Raw genomic sequence first — 23,293 nt, 5'->3', positions numbered from 1 at the left:
AGTTCACAATTTAGAAAGATCAATCGCTTCTCCAGTTTCATCCACTGCAAAATGATTTCAGAAACAGATGAAACGTACAATTGTTTTACAAAAATAGAAATATTGTTTGGGGCTTTATGCAACTTTATAAAATATAACACCATATTTTTAAATTCACGATAGTTTCACGCTGAAATAGATAATACTTCCATAGAAGTCTCCTCAAACTTAACCAGTCTGTCTTGACCTTTCTTACACAGCATTTCTTCCAGGTCTTAGCCTAAGGAAATATGTGTTCTATCATGGGATTTTAATCTATTTTAAGGATTTGATAAGATTCTTAATTCTAGGAATGAATATTAAAGCAGGTGAATTTATATCTATAAATATTGTAATAAAAATGGAAACTAATGAAATATAACAGTTCTATACTAGATATATTTCAAACCAAATTTCCAGTAATGACCTACTATTAATTTAAAATTTATATTTGATAATTATAATCTGCTACCTATTAAACATAAAAGGATAATCATAACTACTGTATGGAACAATATATATATATATGAAAAAGCTCTAAATTTAGTTATTTGTTGCTGTCAGATGACAAGAATTTTCTAATTATACCTATTCATAAACACTCATTTTATCACCTCAAAGAACAGCAGAGTATTTTTAAAACAAACTAAAAAGTGAGAAGGTAGGAGGTTTATTTCATGTAACAGTGCTATCATGATAAGGTACCACTTGGCATGTGAAAAAGCCAAAGAATTTCTAAATCATGTATTTTTGTTACTGGTGTCTTAACCATTACATTACACAGAATGGTTAGAAAATAGCTAATAAGCCCTGGCTGGGTGAGTCAGTTGGTTGGAGTGTTATCCCATACACCCAAAGGTGGTGGGTGTGATTCCCAGTCAGGTCACATGCCTGGGTTACAGGTACGATCCACAGCTTGGCGAGTGGAGGGGAGGCGACTGATTGATGTTTCTCTCTCACATCAGTGTTTCTCTCTCACATTGTTTTTTTTCCTCTTTCTTTCCCTCCCTCTCTCTCTGTAAAGTCAATAAACATATTTTGGGGTGAGGATTTTAAAAAAAGATTTAAAAGGCTAGTTATATTATTAACTAATCACATTATACTCCCCTTTCTATTATTCTTTGCTTTCAGTTTTTTCATATGACAGAACATATAATAAACAACCATGTAGTACATGATCCATTAAATAAACACTTTCCCCCAATCTTCTGAGCAAATCATCTAAAATTAAACAATAAGAAACCAAAAATTCATCCTCTATGTTTTCAACAGGCTATCCCTGTAGAAGACCGGGGAGTTCTAGAAGAGGGGGGTGGGTGGCGGCAGTGGTGGGGTTGAGGGGAGTGAAAACAAGACCTATTCTCTATAGAGAATATTAAGGCATGTAGTGGAAAAGTTTCTCAGGCAAATCTCATGGCTGGAGCAAAATCAAGAGCTCAGAATTTTATATTCCTCTCAAAGCTGACTTTGCCGATAGTCACAACTAATTAAATATCTCAGAATGTCCTTAGTGACTGCTGTCATCATCGCCGTCATCGTCTGACGCATCATTTAAAGAAGACATCAGTGACTGACTGTAAGAGTCTGGTCCAGGAGGCTGGCCTGTGGCCATGTCCCCAGGAGAAAGCAGGTCATAGCGGAAGTCACCAATCTGCACAGGCTTAGAGGACTGGCTGGAAAGAAGAAAGCTCTTTTCAGAGCAGGGCCCACAGACGACAAAACCACGTTGGTGGCAAAGGTGACGACGGTGAAGAGGCATGAATTGTGCTTTCTGACAACACATGCGTGCAGGAGCCTCAGAGTCAGGAACCCAGAGGCCGCTTGTTCACTACCAGGTGTTCACTGCTTTTGGAGAGTGAATCAGTAATGCGTTTATTTATGGAATTCACCCAGTCAGATTTCACAGTGGCAGCAGACTGCAGGTGATTTAGTTGGCATCTTGGAAGGTCATCCATTCCTGGTCTCCCATGCCTGTGAGGGACATTTTCCACCAGAATAATGTGATGTTTGTGACACTACTTCTTCTGGATGACAATATTTCTTTGTACGAGAATATCATTAAATAAGAAAAATTGCCTTGCTTTGAGCTCTTTTTCTGCACAACTTAATCAATACTTCTTCTCTATGTCTAGTATTTGCTTCGCTGTTTGCCAAGCAATCCACCATCTTCTGCTAACAGGCAGGCCCTGAGTCTGCCTGCTCCCCAGGCCAGCCCAGCCTCCCGGCCTCCCAAGGTGTGTGGCCAGCTGGCTGCTTGCAGGTGACTCGGCTGCTCGCAGGTGACTCACCCGCCCCTGGCCTCTCCTCTGTGCACTCATGGGCTTGCTGCCTTCCACACACCAGGTGCAAGAACCTAGGCACAAGCACCAGATAAATCAATGTTTAGGCAAAGCTAATCTCCTTAATAGAATTGTTTAACCCTTTGTAAGTGAGGACACTGGAGTCTTGTCAAGTAGAGCACTTTTGGCTTCCTTAGAAGGCCACGATTTGGCGGGGGTGGGGGGGTGTGTTACAGAGCTGGTCTTGCTCCTTCTCACCCTCTCACTCATGTCCTTCTGTCTCTCTTGAGATGGTGGATGGTGAGGGTCACAGGCAGGTAGTGAGGACACGTCTGTTGCCTGTGGATGAAATGCTAGAGGTGCAGTGGCTGGCCTACCTCATCTGCCCACTGTTTAGAACGTCAGGGAAGTGACATTCACAAGGGAGGCGGCTGTCATTGGGCTCATTTCCCCTGTCCCCGATTTGGTGGGGAAGACTTGGGTAAACTGAGAGCACAGACAGCAATTGGAAGCCCTCCCTCCGCCTGGCCCTGTGACCCTGCAAGTACTTTTGATTTTAAACTTTCATTTCCTCATCTATCAGACACAGAGTAGAACCATCAATTAGGGTGTGAGGAGTAAATGAAGGAGTTAAATAAGACCCTAAGCAGAGTGCCTGATATTCTGCAGAAATGCACAGATGAAAGTTACTGTTACTATGTAATTTCACCATTCTGTCTTTTTTGCTTCTTTTGGTGAGAGACCCTAGGCTTTCACTAATATAATCTCGTGCTGTTGACTTAAAAATAGAATAGATAGAGATGGCTCTTCTTCTGGGGGTGACAGAGTTCATATCACCAGAATTTTGCAGACCTCTTAAAAGGTATACACAGCCACATACACATCAATATACGCGTGGTGTATATAATATGTATCACATCTACCTATCATCAGTTTTTTCCCCATAGTAAAATGTGTGGACCTGGTCTCTTTGGCTGTTAACTTGGAGAGGTGCTGACTTGGCATGAAAATGAATCCCTGGGCTAGGACCCCGGTTTAGGCCCTTGCGGGCCCTCCCAGTCTGATGTGTCTCTGGACCTTCATTACTGACAGCTTTGCCTCTCACTGCCCCTGCCCCTGATGGGAGAAGCCTAGAGGAAGGGAACCAGTTCAGGTGTTCACCCAGGGTGAGACAGGTGAGTCATGAGACGACGCTGAGTTAGGAGCTGAGAGGGTGCGACTTAGGGGCTGGGACAACAAGGAGGGGCAGATGGTTCCAGGCTGCCCTGGTGGACCCAGAGAGAGTCCTCACTGCCAGATTTCCTCACTGAGGTGGGCATGGTATGCCCTGGTGGTCCCTTCACCAGAGCAGGCCAGGCCTTCCCTGTGATGGACAGTGCCCCCAGGGGACTGACTGGGCTCGCCCCCCTCCCCTGGTGTGTGAGGCAGAGAGGGAGAAAAGGCAGAATGGACAGTCATAGGCTGGTAATGAATGCAGTTGGCATGAAGAACACACTCTCTTAGGAGTGGAGGCCAAAGAAGCTCCCTGCTCACAAAGGCCTCTGGGGTCAAGGGTCAGTCTGTGCCCTGGGCGAGGCCTTGGGAACATCCCGCAGGGGCTGGGTCTCTGCTTGCTCAGAGCCCTGAGCAGGTTTCTCAGCAAGGACATAAACATCATTCCCCTACCTCTGTCCTTTCCCAAAGCTCTTTACCTTATTGCATGGGATAAACATTATGATTGTACTGTCTTTGGCTTGTCGAGAACTTGCTATTGTACGTATAATAATAATAATAACAATAAATCCGGCTTAACATTTATTATGCCCACAGGGTACCTAATGCCTTAATTTTTATGCTCTCTGCTTTGTCCTTCTTTAATTTTTGAAGCAAGGTGGCTGTATCAAGGACTCTGGCATTATTTAGAAATTTAATTTTCTTTAAGCATTCAGAAGATTATAGCTGATGATGTTTAGTGAATAATTTTTTTCTGAAAATGAATATCTGCCATAAAATGGGACAATAGATAACCATTGAATATCTATCTATTTAGTAGAAACCTCTTGGGAAGAGGGGGCCATCTAAGGGAACCAATGATCGCTCCTTCTCTGCTCACTGCCTCCCCAGATGAGGAACTTGGTTTCCTGCTTTGTAAAACATGAACCTGACTTCTACGAAATAGGTTGGATCAGGAGTAGGCCCCTGAGCTAGGACTCAGAGAGAGATTTAGTGTCTCTCGGGACTTGCTCAGGAGCAGGCTTACTTATACGAGCACAGAGATGTGCTGGAAGAGCAGGTGAAGCTGGTGAGAAGAGAGAATTGACAAAAATGAGACCAGGGAGGAGGGAAAGAGGAGTCAGGATGCCTTCCTGGTTTCAAGTTCTCATCCTTTCATAAGGCTGGCAGCATTTAAATCTGCCCTGCGGTTCTGTGATACACCACTGAATTCAAATAACCAAATTTAATTTTTTGCCTAAGCTGGCTTGAATTATTAATTTTATTTCTGTTACTTGCTTTAATGAATTGAGTAAATATTCCAGGTAAGACTGCCGTGACCACTGGTGTTTGCTTTTGTGGAAGGCAGGGTGAGGTGGGGGTCTTGGTCTCTGTAGCCTCACTTCAAGTTGTCCCAGTTACCTTACCCCTTTTTGCTTGAAAGTGTGTTTGCCCAAAGAGGCTTTTGAGAAGAGAACACTTTGACCTTCAGTTCCCCTGAAGAATTGGCCCTGAGATACCTGAAACCAAAAAAAACAACAGCTTTCTTTTCAAAATGTGAATGTTCCTTGCGTTGTTAGAGCTGGAGGCTGGATTGCACCTTTGGGGGCCAACAGTTCTTTTGTTTCGGAAAGAACGCCCTGTAGGTTTTGTAAAGTTAAAGCCCAGATCCTCGGCTGGAAAGGAGACAAGAAGGAGCTGAATCAGTCGCTCTGTGTGGTGAGGTCAAAGGCTGGCTTCCTCAGGGGTAAAATAGCATCTCTGAGATGATGTGTGAGGGGAGGCTGGCCTGTGATGACAGGGGAAGGGGGAGTGAGCCTTACTCTTATTGTTGTTGTATTTTGGTGTTTTTCGTTTCTCTGGGTGGTGGTGAGCCCAGAGCCTCCGCTGCCAACCTGCCTGGGTGTGAATCTGGGCTCTGCTGTGTGTCAGTCAGGAGCCAGACGGCAGGCAGGACCACGCCTGTTACCTGAACGAGAGAACTGAATGAAAAGGTTGTTATTAATCAGGCAAAATGCTATTAACTAGGTGACTAAAAGGGTTGCACAGAGGTAGACACAGAAGCACTTATTGCCACTAGGACTCAGGGAACCATCAGAAGAGGTTCGAATAGCTAACATTTAAATATTTGAAGGAGGAGCCCCAAGAAGAAGAAACTTAGGCCTCTAAGGAGGGGCCACTGCTTGGCTGGTTGTGGGGTCTCCGAGCTGGAAGGAGAGGCGGAGGGACCCAGGTCTCCTGAGGGGAGGTGCTGGTTGCCTCGTGTTGGCATCTTGGGAGGCAGGGGCACAAGAGAAGGTGGTTCTGCAAGTGGTGTGCATGTGTGTGCACCAATGCACCAGTCATAACTCCCTTATGCCTTCTTCTGGCTTCCAGCCATAGTCTCTCATATGCGACTTGATAGCCTGACCTGGGCTTCGTTTTGGAAGTTGAAGGTTGAACCCATGTGCATCCCTGTGGCGACATGGGTCAGAGATAAACAGTCACTGAGATGGCCAGTTGTGAGACACCTGGGGGTGAACTGCGGCATCCTACCGTGGAGAAGCAGGTCCACAGGCAGACTCTGCAGACAGGACACACGGGATCCATTAGTGGAAATAAGATCATGTCACAAGGAGTCCCAGAAATATTTTGGGGAGAAGAACTGGAACCCATGGAATTGGGTGGGGAGGACTTAGGTTTTTGTTTTTATTAAATAATTCATTAGTTAGTGAATGAGTGAGATATTATGACCACTTTGAGGACCATTTAAGAAACTAAAGGTATTTATGCGTAATTTAACAAGCAAATGTTAGAGTAAGATTGCAGAGTTAAATATCAATTTGTTTGATCTCAAGCAAGCCATAAATCTCTTATATTATCTCTTCTACCAGACAGAAATTATTTGTATTTCTAACCCAATCAATATTGAAATTTTAATCTATAGTAAAAAACGAGACAAACCAAATATATTCCCCTAGGCACGCCTTGGGAGTCTTTTGCCCTCCTGTAATGTTGAACGGATATGCCACCCACCTGTTTTGCCTTCATTTCAAGCTTTGGGTAAATTTCCTGACACTATTAAGCATAAAAAAAATATGACCTTGAAGCCTTCTTTGGAGGTCTCACATAAGTTTCCATGACAGTTAGCTATATTAGAAGCCACCTACAGCTGTATTCTGTCTTCGGTTTTTGGCCTCTTGGCCACCCTGTTACTCTTGGGCTTTTCTACTTGCCTGGAACCCACTCAGTGCATCAGTACTGGGTCCCTGCTTTATGCCTAGGCTGTTTTATTAGCTTGGCGAGGACTGTCTAGCCTGGCTTTGGCCTTAAACTGACAGTTAATGACTTAAAATTGCTGCCATTGGGCATTATTCACCTCTCAAAACACGTCTCCATTGATTATCTATGAGTACAATGTGTATGACATACATGCTAACACGGAGACTCCACAGCCCCTTTTAATAAATAGTATTAGTAATAATCTTGTTGTTTTTCGCCAGATGAGCTCAAACAGGTTTTGTTTTGTTAGTCAAGAAGGCGGATTCCTCTTCGAGATAACCAGAGGGCCTCATTCTGTCAGTGTAGAGCCACTCTAAGTGATCTCTGAGGAAGGTACAAAGCGGGAGACGTGTCAGGAGAGTAAAGATAAGCAAGAGGAAGAAAAAGAAAGACTTCACAAGTCATATGCAAGAGAGAAAATTTCTACAACAAGATATTAGATACATGGTTTGTAACACTTAGAAAAGAAAGTGATCATCCTGAGGAGTCCCTGTGGATCCATTAAGGAGTCAAGTAAAATGACTCTTCATGCTTTTATTTATATATTTCTGACAGTGATTTCTTTTTGTTTGGGTTGTTTCTTTATTGCGTACTTAAATTTTTAAAAAAGCTATGAAGACTTAAAGTACTTAAGTCGATTGTCATGGAAATAAATACCTCTTATATTTTCTCTCAAGATATCTTTGTGCTTATATGAGAAGAAAGGAAAACAGAATAATAGTTGCAACTTGGAGATTTAAAAGGCTGCTTTAATTTAATTTAATTTTAATTGTGATTTGACATCACAATAAAAGATGTCTACAGTAGCAATAGGAAGGAGGAAAGATCATAATGCTTCCGTGGAGGCTGATGTTACTGTTTTGACTATACATTAATTTGGGCTCTCTATTCACAATGACAAATTTGAAGCAATTTCGCTAATGGTAGGAGTAAATGCTGATATAATGTTATGCAAAAATTAGGCGGCACACAAAGTTGCCTGTGTAGTATGATTTCAACTGGATAAAAAAAATTACCCAGGGGAAAACTTGAGGAGCATATATTAAAATTTAAATAATTAATTTTGAGTTGCAGAATTATACATATAATAAAGCTTTATTTTTAATAGTTAGAATTGAAGTAAAAAGAAAAGAAAAAAGAAGCTTTGGGTATTCTGTAGCAGGGAAAATATGGGATGTATGAACATACACTGCTGTGGTAAGTTCAATGAAAAGGAGCCAGTTTTTCTGCGCTTATAATCAATGAGTGCTTTTAATGTAAAATTTCATAAGAAGAAAATAAATATCTTGTGCCTTCTCATGTCATATACAGATTTATACTTATGCTAGACAGAGAGTAATGCACATTATTAGAATAATTACAATTAGAATAACTTGTGTTATTGTTTCTTATACTGGTCTTTCATAAAAACCAAGGACATAATATTAATAGTGAAGCCAGTGAAGGTTGACTCTAGGAGGAGCCACAGTGTAATAATAGAGAGACTTCGAGTGGCTAACCTGGTCCAAGAATAGATCCTAGAGAATAATTGACTTAACCAAGGTCACAGACTATGTTAATGGTAGACCCAGAATTAGATCTTATGAATTGACTTTTTAGCCTGACAGTGCTACCCACCCCCTGTGTCTGGTCCCAAAGAAGAAATATTTAGCTCATTTCAGTTCCTGCGATCATCACTCATCATTGACTTGAATCCCTTACCACACAAATGTCCTGCAGATGTACACTCACCCACCTTTATTTTCCCCTTGCATCAAATCACCTTTTTATTTCAAATCCTGTCCTTTTTTTGGATGAGCGTATGTGTATGCCTGCATACGTGTGTATTTGTGTGTCTGAAATTGACAAGGCTTGAAGAGAGTTAAGATACATTCTATATTCTGATGTTAGCCACAGTAGACCAAACTGAAAACACTTGTCCTTTAAAGATTAATGGAGAGAAATTATGGTATAGCTGATGGGAAACTTATAAGATGCTTTTAATACAATTAAAAATAATGTCTCCATTGGCTTTTAACTCTTCTCCAAGCCTAGTATTGGCTTCTTTCCAGACAAACGCATTTCATCCAGCAACTGGAGAACACATTTACAGAAAAAGGAACAAAAATTCTTTTATCTTTGAATTTATACTTGATTGACAAGAATGTAGTTCGTGAAATTTAATATTAGGTTATTGTGTTATGATAGAATCACTGGGTTGCTCCAGGTAATATTTTCATAAAATTGTGGAATGTTTTTAGAGCAGGAAGAAATACATAGGTTTTTTTAAACTTGTTTCCTTTTACAACTTAAGACACTGAATCCAAGGAGGTTAGATCATAGCTAACCACTAACCCTGTGATTTTCTTTGTTTTCATTCTTTCAATTGAAAAACAATGCTTTATCATCCATTATGTGTCTGACAGTACAGTAGTTCTTAACTAGTTAAAAATCAAAAGCCTCGATTCATAGCCTTAAGAAATAATAAACTAGCAATGGTGTAGCATTTATAAATAAACATGAATTTATCATAGCAAATGTTGCATTGTATTATAGTTATGCTCCTAGCGTTACAAAAGCTGAGGGAACAGTAACATTGGCCTGGGTGGTCAGAAAGCTTTTCTAGCGTGGATGATGTAGTACCTGGACTTGAAAGTCAAGCAGGAAGACACGAGCCCTAGAAGCAAGGGAAGAGTATTCAAGGTAGTGGGGAGTGAGAGGCACAGGACAGAAACATACCAGATTGTGTTTATTTGGGGATACAAAGGATAGGTGTAATCTTTAGGGCGTGATTGAAGTTAGGATTGAATAGGTAAGCTCCAGTATAGTTGGGAAGGGCTTTAGGGAGCTGACTAAGTTGTATGAGCTTCATTCCACAGGCAATGGGAAGCTGTTGCATAATTGAAGCAAGAAAATCACATTTTACACTTTCATGTGGATCTGTATTTGGGAGGAATAACTGGTAGGGCTGTGGAGGATGGATTAGAGGGATAAAAGTTCAGATAAGAAATTGTGAGGTAACAAACTGGTCCAGTGAGGATGTGCCTTACAAAGGAGGAGATATTATTGAGGTTAGAATCGGCAGGACCTTGTGATGACTGGGATAAGAGACAGGGAGCAGCGAGGAGGGAAATGAGGCTTCTGGTTTCGGATAGAGGTCACGGTGATGCTGTACTACCAGGCTATGAAATACATGGAAAGAGTGGTTGGGAAAAAGCTCTCCTGGAGTGTTAGAGATCTTCAGGTTACCCACAGTGGAACACTTAACATGAAGACATACAGGGAATAACTGAAAATTGTTGTCTTGAGCTCAGAAGAAAAGTCTTGGCTGTTGTTACTGATTTTGGAGTCTTGAAAGTAGGTGAAAGTTGAAGCTAAGGAAAGGGAATAGAGAAAGAAGCCCAATAACATAATGCGGGGGCGTACTGTCTTTAAGGGAGGCATGGGAGAGAGGGCCTAGAATAAGACATAGTTAGAAAGAATTGTTTGTGTGGCCAGAAAAGGATGAAGAGAACACTGTTGTAGAAATCATGTTACTTACTTTGCTTTCAGCTACAGTTAGCAGTCAAACTCAAAATGACTATAATGATGAACTGTATTCATCCACTCATGCAACAGCAGCAGCAACAACAACAAAGCCAGAGATAAGTAGACCAGAGAACAAGTGTTTTAGTCACAAATCCAGCTCCATTTCCTTCTGATTCTCCCAGAAATGCCCTCTTCTGGGTGTGGGGTTTATCACAAGGCTGCTGGGGAAAGGGCTGTGGCAGTTCCGGACTGCTCACCATGTACAGCCGCGGCCTTTCCCCCAGTGGTTCTGTTTGTGTGGGAGCATGTTACCCCCCAATGCCTATCAATCTTGCGTTGCATTGGCTTCACATTGCAATTCTGGGACAGATCCCTCAGGCCAGAGCTCCACAGGCTGGTTGTGTTAGACTTGGGTTTCTCAACTGAACACCAGCATGGAAAGTAGAGATTCTGCTTACCTCCAGAAGTGGGGACTCATTGATTCCCTCATTTGTCTCACAAAGTGCAAGGCTGTTAACCAATGGAGGTGAGGTGGGATGGGCGTTAGGATGTCAGTGATGGAAGCCAAGGGAGTAGAGAGTTTCGTAATAAAGGAGTGGCCATTCATAGGAAAATCTGAGGATCAAGTAGGGTGGGTAAAGTAGTGACACTTAAAGACATCATTAAGTGTCACTTATGTGGTCATTGGTGACCTTTGGGTGGGACATTACTGAGACGTGCTGGGGCAGCTCTTGAGGAACGTTCTTTGAAAGAGTGGCAGCATAATTGGTAGGAACAAAATAGATGGGGGGGCAGAGTTAAGAACAGTAAGGGAAATAGTGAAGCCAAAGAACTTATATGTACAACCCATGGGCATGAACTAAGAGGGGGGATGCTGGTGAGAAGCGGGGCAGGGAGGAGGGGAATAAAGGAGAGAAAAACAATGGGACAACTGTCGTAGCATAATCAATACAATATACTTTTTAAAAAAGAAAGTGTGGCAGCAAAGAGAAGAGGTATAGGGAATGTTAAATCAATTGCAATTCAGTGAAGCATACAAATTTGTTTAAAAACATTGTTTTATTTTATTTTACTGATGAGTTTGCACCAACTCCTCCTTCGTTTGAAAGGAGGAAAATCCTACAATGTCCAATAATGTGACAAATTTGTGAACACAAGGAAGTATGTATAAACAAAGAGGGAGTGATAAACGGATAATGGTATGGTGAAAGGTAACAGTTAAAAATGTGAGAGATGAGATTTCTATTAACATTCTTTTGAATCAGAATCATGCTGTGTTTTTGGTATGTTTGTTGAGTCAGCTTGCTGTTATGGAAAATGGATATGCTTCATTTGCATGGCTGGCCAAAATTATATGCACTTTGTAATTGCACTTTAATTACTTTAAAAAGAAGGCAATTTTGCTCAAGTGTGGCCAGACACTCAGAAGTTGGTGTAGAAAAAAATAGGGCACATTTTGTCCATATCAGGCCATAGAATGTCAAGATTTTTTAATGTTCAAAGCATAAAATAAGTTTTCAAATGTTAAGCTCAAGAAGACTTTAATGTTATTAATTCTGTGATAATAATAATAATATTAAATGTATTCTCATGTGGCTGATAGGTATCTTGAAGTTTTTAGGTAAAAATAATTTCAGTAGTGGTCCCCATTTCATTTTCATTGGTATAGCACTTTCAGAATTCATTCAATTTTTCCCCAAGTCACAATAATCCTGTGAGTTAACAGTAGGTGATGTCTTTATTTCTAAGTGAGAAAACAGGATCACGGAACTGTTGCTAAGTGATTAGCTTGAAACTACCTGTTATTCTGCAGCGGATCATTCCATAGTGAATGAAGAGATACCAGGATGTGCAGAATGGAGACTGAAGAATATCATGTTAGGAACACAACAAAGCTGGAGAGGTGAATTCTTGGGTAGACTTTCATTCAGAGCAGACCAGGCAGGCTGAGGTGAGGTTAAATTAAGTAGCTGGACCAATAACTGACCCAGGCTCAGGCCCAGGGTGAAAGGTACAGAAAGTTCATTTCACAGAATGCCAGATGGGTGGAATTTGAGTGTAATACTAAGTGAAATAATCCAGATGATGAAAGACAAATACCGTATGATCTCATCTATAAGTGGAACCTAATCAACAGAACAAGTGAGCAAAATAGAACCAGAGGCATGGAAACAAAGAACAGACTGACAGGGACCAGAGGGGAGGGGGATAAGGGAAGAAAGAAGGGGAAGATCATGTATAAAGGACCCATGGACATGGACCACAGGGTAGGGACTGACTGTGGGAGCAGGGCATGGGTGGGGCAGGGGAGAGCAATGGGGGGAAAAATGGGACAACTGTAATAGAACAATAAAAAATAATACATTTATGCAATAAACATCTTGATAAGCTTAAAAAAAGGTATTCTAATATACTCTCTTCTTTTACCATGAGAATGCCAGCGCCCAGAGAATTACGAACTGGTCAAGAGGCAAACTCTTCCCTACCAGCCCACTAATTTTCTATGATCCTAGATCACAATTTAGAGTCCTCAAGGGAAGGAGCATAAACCTGAAGGAGAAGCAAGTACAGAAGACAGGTGATGGAGCCCAGAGGTTTCATTTCCCACCACGATTCAGAGGATGGGGGAAGAGCTGTTTCCCTAATGCCAGGAGAATAATTGGCTTGGTCAAGTTGCTGTGTGAAGGGTCCTATCATAGGGTGAAAGTGATTCAAAGCTAGAAGGAGGACTTTCAAAGTGTTGTTTGCTATAGACATGTCTGATGAATTATGAAGACAGGCATTGGGACCTATGCTCTCTGCAAAGAAACTGAAATATTTGGGTATTTCCTGTAGTGTTGATGTGTTTGTCTTGATTTTGAGAGAGGCAGTCAAATTTTTTAAGTTGCAGATGCTTTCCAGTAGTAGGTAACTCTCTTCTGGGGGTTGGGGGCGGAGCAGGGAATGCAACTTCTGGCTGATTTATTTTCCTTAGAGCAAGAAGCAAACAGTCTTGTTTATTATTAGTCATAGTTATTACACTATTCACAATCTGTTTTCCCGTAAGAATAGTATTACAATGATACATGACAGCACATATATATAAAACAAAATGAATTTATGGCAGGATGCATTTCCAGTGACCTGAACAAGAAATGAGGTCTGCAATACGTTCAAGCCGTGTTGGGCACACCAATTCTGTCCCCCAAACTCACCTTTGATGGATAAGAATGAGCAGACACGTTCCTAACTGATACTAGATTTCAAGCTCTCCCCTCCAAAGACAAGGCCATGTAGCTTTCACTTGTTAATTGCTCGGAACCCTAGTCAGATTGCACAGTGAAAAGCTGTCGAGAAGAATATGTTGAAATGAAAGTGGTTGTTCACTATAGTTTTCCCCATTGCAATGATGAACATACATTGATGCTCCAAGTGCTTTCTATGTTTTAACTCACTCAATCCTTATAACAAACCTGTAAGGTAAATATTATTACCAACCCACAATATATACAAGGAAAACTAGGCACAAGGAGATCATATATTTTGCAAGGTTAGGTACCAGAACTAAATAAAATGGTAGGTCTGGGAGTTAATCCCAGACAAGCTGGCTCTAGATGCTTCTACCTTAATCACTACACTTCCTGCTTCTTGAGTGTGTGTGGGAGTGAGGGTCCATTTCCCTGCAAATTGCTCATAGTTTATGCCATTATATAATTTTTTTTATCCTGTTATTTCATTGAATTAGGTTGCAACTATTAAACCCTAACTTTTACTTTTGTTCCTCTGATATCTATTTCTTCTTGTGTCAGAACCCTGCCATGACACCAGAAAGCCTTTTAATATCTGTGTGTCTCCTGCCTTCTCATTTCTTTATTTTTCAAAAATTTTGCTATTTTTCCATATTATTCTATCTTTCCTTTTTTTTTGGTTTTTAATGTGTTTTCCTGATGGAGAAAAACTCTTCCTTCTCTAGAGTATGGAAACCTCAAGCCAGGAACATTCCTTTAAAATGATGCAGGAAAAACGAAGGTCAAGATGGACGCTGAGGCCGATAAAAAATAATAACCTTAGGATGGGGATGGAGGTGTAGGGCGTGAGGCGTGTGTGAAGAGCTAGGTTCTCATCACTTTAGCCTTGTCCTACTCAGTAGTGTGTGTGTATATGTGTGTGTGCGTGCACATATACCTATGTAGGCACACACCTTTTTTTCCATGGACTTCAGTTGACATCTTATCTGTATACAGGAAGGGTGAAGAATTGGGGAAAATGGTTATTTTAGCTCACAAATAGTTACTTTGGGTAGAGAGCACCTGTTCTCCAGGCCAATATGTCCCCAAAAAGGAGGTAGCAAAGTGGAGGATCACATCAGCTGGGTGACCTAACTTGGAGTAACACAGGTGGTCATTCAGACCCAGGTTAAAATTGGAATCTTCGATGTGGTGTCAAGGTCCTCCACAGTCTGGCCTCTGCCTACCTGTCAGCCTCATATTATGCCACCTAAATTCAATCGCACAGGATTTTCCCCAGTTCCTTAAATAGTCTCCTTTGAAGTGGCAGAGGCCCTGCTGCGTGTTCCCCAGCGTGTTCCCCCCACTGTTGCCAGCACACAGAGAACTTCCTTTTTCAGCCTCCGCTTGGATTTTGGTGGGACAGTGTGGCTAATGGGGTGGGTGAGGTGATTTACAACACTCCCAGCTCTGGGGCCCAGAGCATTTCACGTGCTTGACTGGGCACTCCCCACTCTGCGCAGCCGGACGGCAGAGCCTCAGCATGGAGCCCCTGCTTCTGCTCCCGCTAGAGCTACCCAGGTCCGCAGCTCAGAGAGCTGTGTTATGAGAAGCTTTTATCGTATAAGTATCTGAGATTTCGGGTGGTTTGTTATGGCATCTAGTGTTAACCATGACTAAATCGTTTGCTGTAGGCTGGAGGTTGGCAAACTTTTTTTTTTTTTGTAAAAGGCCAGGTAGTAAACAGTTCAGGCTTCGCATTTCATATACTGTATTTTTAAGTATTGAACTCTGGCATTATAGTGTGAAAACGGCTTTAGATCACATGTAAGGGTTAGGCATGCCTGGGTTCCAATAAAACTTTATTTACAAAAACAGGCACTGACACCGTTGGGCCTGAGGGCCACCGTGCTCTGCTGACCCCGGTGCCAGACTACGGGAGTCGCCTCACACGCTGTTCGGTTTCAACGTCTCGTCTCGTCTCCGTCTTTCTCCATCATTCCCAGACTCAACTTAACATCACTAGATTCTTATTGACATTTCATACCTCGGCTGCAATTTTAGGCACGTATAGGGATGTGTCTCCTCTTCCTTTCGTCTGCCTCCCCTTCCAACCAGGTCAGCGTCCATTATCATACATTCCCATAGCAGCCACCTGCACCCCCTTTCATAATATATAATATATAATTCTTATGTATTATAATTTAAATGATAATATATAATCATTTAGAATGATTTGTTCCATTGTTTTCTTACAATGCTGAGATCTCCATAAGAAAAAGCAGCTCTGTCTACTTCATTCACAGTTATTTTCTCTAGAACCTACCATGGGGCCTGGTGCAATGTGGATGCTATAAATTCTTGCTGAGTCCGTGGGTAACTATAGGCGTGTATTATTAATCACCACCTTCAATAGAGAGAACCTGTGGAAACTCATCCTTCCTTCCCCTCCCTCTTCTCTTCCTCCTTGGCCTTCATTCCTTGGGCTCAATATAGCCCAAAGGAAACCAAACCCACAATTATGGTATTATGGCCACACTCTTGAATGAAATAATTACCAGAGAGATATTCACCCTCAGGCATATTTCTTTGGTGTGAGTACTGACCTTGTCTTCACCTCAGTTGGTACGGTTTCTTCAGGACCATAAATCCCGGGATATCTTCTCATAAAAGCCGATCTCTGTCGCAGCTCTGAAAGCTAACTCTGTCTTGAGCCCCATAAGTGGAAAGAGGCTATTTCTGAGGCTCTGCCGTCACACTGCTCTGACAGCCATCACTCTAAAGGGCTTTTCCACTTTCCCCAGTTTCGTAGACACTAGGTTAGTGGGTCACTCCGCATGGCCAAGTGTAGTTCTGCCACATACAGAAAGAGAAGATGGAATAAAAGGTATTATATTTTCACAGTAAAGGATGAAAGAAATAATGGCAGCTCAGAATAGCATAAAAACAGAATGATGTGTAAACACCATAACACAGCAGACGACACGGAAAGTCAATGAACGTGAACCGCTAGTTCTGAGGAGTGGTTTGGTCTGGCAGAGTGTTGGGTCGGAGGATGCAGGTACAGTCACGAGCCAATTCACAATGCAGCCGAATTCACTGGGGCTGCACCCTGCATGGTGGGTGTGCTTCTGAAGGGCCCATAGGTTCCCAGTGGCACCCGTGAACCTATGGCAGGACAGACAACTGTGCCAATCCGGAAGAAGTCCAAGGCACTTGACTTGAAGGGCAGCATCAACTTGCCTCTTCCTGCATCCTGTGGTCCTGGAGCGTTGGCAGGAGTTTGTGTGGAGCAGTTGGAGGAGGGCTTGGCGTGGGCAGCGTCAGTTCCTCGGAGAGTCTTGCAGGGCTTGTCGCTATTTTCACCTTTCAGTCTCAGATGTCATTTAAGAAGTGCCTTAAATGTGATATCCTTTGGGGAGTACAACTTACTTTCTAGTATTTTTCATGGTGAAAGCCACATAGGTCACAGATTAGAAGTTCATGAAAGAATATCTGGCCCCAATTCATTTATATAAATAAATCATCCCGAAATCCGGTTTTTAAACAACAGTTGGGATCTAACCCTGGTATAGAAGATAAAGCTTTGTAACTGTAGTGGTGTCAGTCCGTCCCCAGAACTCAGCTCACTGTGGTGTGCCATAAATATCAGTGATTTCGTGCATGAATGAATGATGTGCCTCCTGGCTGACGGATGGACTGACTGAATGGATGGATGGGAGCTGTTGAAGAGAAACACGTCAACATCTGGTCCCGAGTTCACTGCTTATCTTTTTCTTCGAGTTCATGTGCGTAGAGTGTCTGTGTGGTTGGTGTTCTGCTCAGGACGCAACGGATGGGCCGAGCATTGTCATTCTGAACATCACTGAATTCAGACACCTAGGTTGGTCCGTCGCATTTAAAATGCAAGGCTTCATTCAGATCAGGCCTTCTGATGGGACTCAGCGTGATCATTTGGATAAGTGAACGCATCAGGCGTTCAGTAGAAATGCTGAGTCAAATGTACTAAAAGAATGAAGACACTTCTTTCCTCCACTGTGCCGTTTTGCTCTGCAACTCAGTGTCACTGTGTTCTATGATTCTCCAGAATGACACTTAATTCTTGAGCTGAAATGCTCTATTGGACATATTTTGAGCTAATTAGTTGGCATTATTAGATCATACTCTGTTCTCTCATGGCTTTGCAACATACTTTTTCATGAAAGCACCAGTGATTTCCAAAGATGAGGAAAATGATGGGAGACAACTATCTGGCTGTGCTACCCAGCTTGTTGCTGTAGGGAGCTGAGGCTTTGCTTTGGGGCGGTCATCCTATGTTCTGCTGCTCAGATTCGGGGTGCTCCTGCTAATTAAATGCCATTTTAGTTTCCTTCTTTTTTTTCTTATTTTTTAAAGCAAAGTTTATTATTTTTCTACTATGGCAAATTTAAAGAACATAAAACAGTAACCCTAAGAACTGAAAAGTCACTCTCCTCTTTTTCTACCACCATTCATCAATGAATATTTATTGAATACTTGCTAGGTGTCAGGCGCTGGTCTAGGCACTGATGTTTTCATGAATTTCTAAAGACCAAAAGGAAGAGGGTCTGTGGGTAAATGTTCTTTGATAAAAGTATAATAAGATGAAGTTTGTTTTTAGTCTTCTCTCTCTTTATTCCCTGTCCCAGTCTTTCCATAACTCTCTTCCTTTCCTGCTTTTTGGAAATGCCCTTCCCATCACATTAGGACTTGGACTCCTTCTGTCTTCTTCTTTATGGTGACATTGCTTGCAAGAATGGTTCTGATAAGCATTCATGACAAGCTGGAAATGACACTTGGCAGCTAAAATAGCCTGGGGTTCCTGGACTTCTTGGGCTCAATAAAAGTAGTTTTTCAAACCCACGATAAAAACCAGTGTATGTTTACCTATGCCAATTTTGAGTGAGCTAAACAAAGCAGAAGACTTCCTTGGAATTTCCGTTAGTCTTCAGTGTGTACAAGGAGGAAATGTCATTCAAGCACAGTCTGATAAATAAAATCTTGAAAAACAATGTAACCAAGTGGTAAAGATAACAGTTCTTTACTGGTTACATTTCCAGCACGGAACTGAGGGTGGATGTTGCGGGAGCCTTGGTAGGTCGGTAGGTTCCAACTGCTGTTTGTGGGCAGTGCTGGCCTCCCCCCCCCATTTCGTATTTTTTATAGCAGAGATAAGAAGGAGGAGCAAGCTGAGTGTGGCAAGGGGGATTGTCAGTGACTTGCTTTCCTGGACACTGCCTGGGCCCCTGACAACATGGAACCTGGTCCAACTTGCTTTAATGGATGTCACCTCGTCCTGCTGAAAGCTGACCAGACAGGGACACGTTTGGAGCCTTCTGAGTGTTGAGTGCTGGAGCCTTGAGTTGCTCAGAGATCAAAGAGAAGAGCCCTTCCTCCAGATTTTAAATATCATTTTTCTCTAAAGAAGGGTTTTCTTTTAGGCTTCTCTGGGCTGCTATTAATTTGCAACGCAGAAGAGTGGGTGAAAAATGTCTTTTAATCACACAACCAGCATCCGTGGTCATCAGAACAGCGGTGACCTTCACCCACAAGAGAAAACCGGGCAGTGAGGGGTCTCTGAGTGGCCTTGGGGCAAGAGGGACTTCTGCAGTGAACCATGTGTGTCAGGCGAGGGTATTGGACAATGAGGGAACTGTGACCCGCTGACATTTCGTCAGTGAGTCGCTGCTCAAGTATTCGGAGGGGATGCATTGATCCCACTCTCCTGGAAAGCCCCCAAAGCACTCCTAAAATGCCTGCTTTCATTAGGCTTTTGTTAGAACAACTGAAACATCCTTCTCATAATTGTCAGGGCATCTCAACAACACAGGCCTTTCTTTCCCAGCTTGCAATTCAAACAAATATTGGTTCATTTATTTCTTGTGGGTTCCCCCATGCCCAATGCCACTGTAAACAATTTTTTTCACATTGAAAGGCATTTCCCAGGACACCCTGAGGGTGGCAGTATTGTTCCTGAGTCGGTGACTAGTAACCAGGGGAAATTAGGCACCTGCTCCGGAAATGAGCCTGGCTTTACACTATCCAAATCAGTGAAGTGTATAATGAGGATTGAGAATTTGTTGGGGTCCACAGTATAACTAATGCACACAGAGACAAACACTCGAACGTGTATATGAAGTGCCAAACTAAAGATGAAACCTACAATTTCATGTTGACAGAAATGTGTGCATAAAAGTGGCCATTTCAAACAGACTCAATTCCAGTTAATTAATTAATATGAGCTTAACGCCCACAGTGTCCTAGGGTCTATGAGTTATCCACAGAGAGCAGGCTAGGCTAGTAACATCATCATTTAGATGATGTTGTAGTAACATCTAAATGATGATATTACTTTACCAGGGTGTTTCCAGGAGGGGACAGGCTGCTATTGTTTTCCTGCTATCTCACTTACCCCTCCAAGGACTTGCAATCCATGTGGCTTATTAGTATACATTCTGTTGTCTTTTGAGATATGTCATTCGAAGGTCATATAATGAGACTTCTCTAACAAGATATTTCACACTTTTTCTAATGGGAATCAAGCTTCTTAGAATGATCCAGTGTGGAATTGAGCAACTAGAATTCAGTGACAAGTAAATGTGAAAAAAATCATTACCTCTAGTATTGATTGGAAAGGGGGTGCTTACTTCTAGCTAGGCACAGTCAAAATCAATCCCTTCCTGTAACCCTGATGCTCCTGATGGCATTTCAGCAGACCTGGTGATCTCATAGAGTCACCTAGGAACTTGGTAAATGAGTGATGTCAGACCCTGCGTGGACATTTCAAAGGGATACATCGATAATATCAAAAGGGCAAAGCTGCAGTGTAGTTTCTGCAAACGTGTCAGGGACGCAAGGAAATCCCCTGGGTATGGACAGCTGGGGATACATTCCAGGTCTTCTCAGAAGACTTCAGACTAAGACGGTTCCCAGACTATAGTTGAGTCACTCGTACCTTTTATTGTGCGTGGTCTTTGGGGATTTCCAGTTTTCTAGAACCCCGAGAGAGAGAGAGGAGACACAGATAATTCTGTCTGTATTTAAAGGACTAAAATGAGGCAGCATAGCTTTTCCCCTTTGCATGGCTTGATATTGCAGTGAGTGGCCTGATATTAAAAAAAAAGACAAAACAACTTGATAAGTACTGTTAAAAGATAAAATGGAGGCATATTAAAAACTTTAAGAGTTAATTTGAACAGAAATCGATTTGAATCTGGCAGCATTCAATCTGGTGGTTAAAAGGGGTCTCAGGGAGTTGTAAAAAATGAGACTTTTATAGAAGAGAGTAGGAACAAGAAAGTTATGTGCTGCAAAAGTTACTGTGAAGTTATGTTCCTTTAGGGGATGGCTGGGGCCTATCAGGCAGATTGCCTAGTGTTGATCAGTGATTCCTGATGGACTGGCTTAAGATTCCACTTCTGGGAGAGATTCTGTTGTGATCGTATTTGTACGTCTCAGTTTAGTGATGTGGGGCTTAGTGTAAGTGACTCCATTTTGAGTCTGTTGTCCTGTGTTTAACAGTGCAATACAATGCGTTTCAGACTGTGCTCCACTTGACCCTGGAGTTCTCCAGACTGCCCTTCTAAAATTAATCCATGTGCTCTCTTATCAATTCACAGAATAAATTAACCTGAAAAATTTCTCAAGATTTAACTCATTTTTTCCTGACACATCTACATCCGATGCTACCTAATAGTGCTCAACTTACCAAGTAAAATAGATTTTTTTCCCCAAAAAGCAACATGGCTTCCAGTTACTTTCCCCCTAGAACAGTTTTACAAACCTGCCATTCCATGTATTCGGTTTCCCTTCCCTTTCATGTAGTTCATGCATCCGGTAAACATGATAACATTTGTTATCGATCACACTGCTGAAAAGACCTCCCCAATGCAGGTAAAACACATTCATGTACCCTCTTTTGGCAAGGTCATTCTCTGAGTGTGAGTGCACACTCTGCCTCCCTCACTAAACACTTCTATTTTTTCTATAACAATGTCATGAGAGGCCTTGTCAAAGATTTCTGCAATTCAGGTTTATCGGAAGCATTTATTTCATCAGCTGATCGACTGTGTGTGTGTGTATGAAATGAGTTGGGCACGATTTCTTTTTGACGGGTCCCGTGGTATCTCCTAGTGTTCTCCACGTTGCCTGGTATATGCTCATAATTCAGCCTGTTAACATTATATCCCAGAAACTTGTCTGGATCCGATGTCAGGTTCACTAGTCCATAAATGACAAGCTGCGTCTGCACCATTTTTCAGGTAAGTGGGAACATTTATCCAGTCCTCATAGTTCCACCACATCCTCCTCATTCTTGAAGAACACTGCACCATGATGTAGGTTTTTACAAACAGGAACCCTACCCACTTCAGAGACACTGCATGCTGCTTTATTATACCTTATCCGTCCACCAATATTTTCCCACCCTTTTCAGAGTAAAAATCACGCTCGTTGACAAAGCATACCAATGCGAAATCCAGATTGAGTTCCTTTCTATCTTACTGGCATCTGCTAACACTCTCGGTAGTCCAGGCTGCTGATAACTGCATTTCTTGCTATCCTGTTGACTTCCCATAGAACAAAGAATGTGTGTGTTCTTTTAATATGCTTGGCATTTCTCATTTACTTGAGAGTTTTAGGTATTTGAATATCATTCCTAGACATGTAAGCTAATTCCTTCCTTCTTTCTTTCTTTTCTTTTTTTCCTTTGTGTGCTCTCTCCCCCAACCTTTCTCTTTTGCACGTGCCTCCTGAAATGTGGGTTTCTAGAGACTTTGCTACTCAAGGACATTAGTGTCTTTGGCTGTGCCCTCTCTTTGTATCTTGCTGGGGTCATTTATAATTGTGTCGTCAGGATCCAAGTTTTAAGAGATTTGCCAGCACTCTTGTTTCGTTTTCATGTCTATCATGTCAGGCATGAGTGAAGGGGGAGGGGAGAACTCTGTCCAGCTTTCCCTCAGATCCGTGGAGAATGAGGGCAATGAGGGTGATCCTTTCACATAAAAAACGCAAAATTAGTAGAAATGGGCTCTATAACCCTTTCACTAGTTCAATCATTAATTAAAAGTAGTTAATGTTATTTGAATTCATTAAAATGTTTTGAAAAAAATCAGGTTTTAGAAACTACTCATTTGAAAATATTTTATTAATTTATTTCCAGAGAGAGGGGAAGGGAGGGAGAAAGAAAGGGAGAGAAACATCAGTGTGTGATTGCCTCTTGTGTGCCCCCAACTGGGGTCCTGGCCTGCAACCCAGGCATGTGCCCTGACGGGGAATCGAACTGTCAACCCTTTGGTTTGCAGGCCTGTACTCCTCCACTGAATGATTCCAGCCAGGGTAGAGATTACTCATTTTTTTAATTGAATTTATTGGGGTGACACTGGTTAATAAAACCATACATACAGGTTTCAAGTGTACAATTCTATAACATGTCATTTGCATAGAAACCACAGCTTTGGACTTCAGTCCCTACCTGCCCAACCCTGTTTTGCTGCCTGCAGTGATAAGCTGCTCCTCCCCCGTGTGGTCCTTCCCAGATCCAAAAATAATCGTAGCCCCACTTCACCAACTGTTTGCCCACCAGGAAGTGAAGGGCAGTTCTTTAGTTAACATCAGTTACTGTACATAGTTACAAGTGTTTCTTTCTTGTGATGATAACTGTTAGGATCTACTCTCTTGGCAATTTCCAAATATGCAACACAGTATCATTAACTATCGTCACCATGCTTCACATAAACATGTGAAATAAGTAAGCCCCGGACTTACTTATTTGATAATTTAAAAAAATTCTCCAATCAAACTGTTCCCTCAAAG

At 42.0% G+C, this 23,293-nt stretch overlaps 1 pseudogene; it reads right to left on the bottom strand.

Moving 5' to 3' along the window:
- Positions 1-1,525: 1,525 nt before the first annotated feature.
- On the bottom strand, positions 1,526-2,184 carry LOC118993032 (pleckstrin homology domain-containing family F member 2-like; annotated as a pseudogene).
- Between the last annotated feature and the right edge of the window lie 21,109 nt (positions 2,185-23,293).

This window comes from Sturnira hondurensis, unplaced genomic scaffold (assembly GCF_014824575.4).
Source record: "Sturnira hondurensis isolate 20B ecotype Veracruz unplaced genomic scaffold, ASM1482457v3 Scaffold0008640, whole genome shotgun sequence".
Classification (NCBI taxonomy): Eukaryota; Metazoa; Chordata; class Mammalia; order Chiroptera; family Phyllostomidae; genus Sturnira; species Sturnira hondurensis.
Note: the sequence above shows the minus strand (reverse complement) of the source record. Positions and strands in the feature narration are given on the sequence as shown.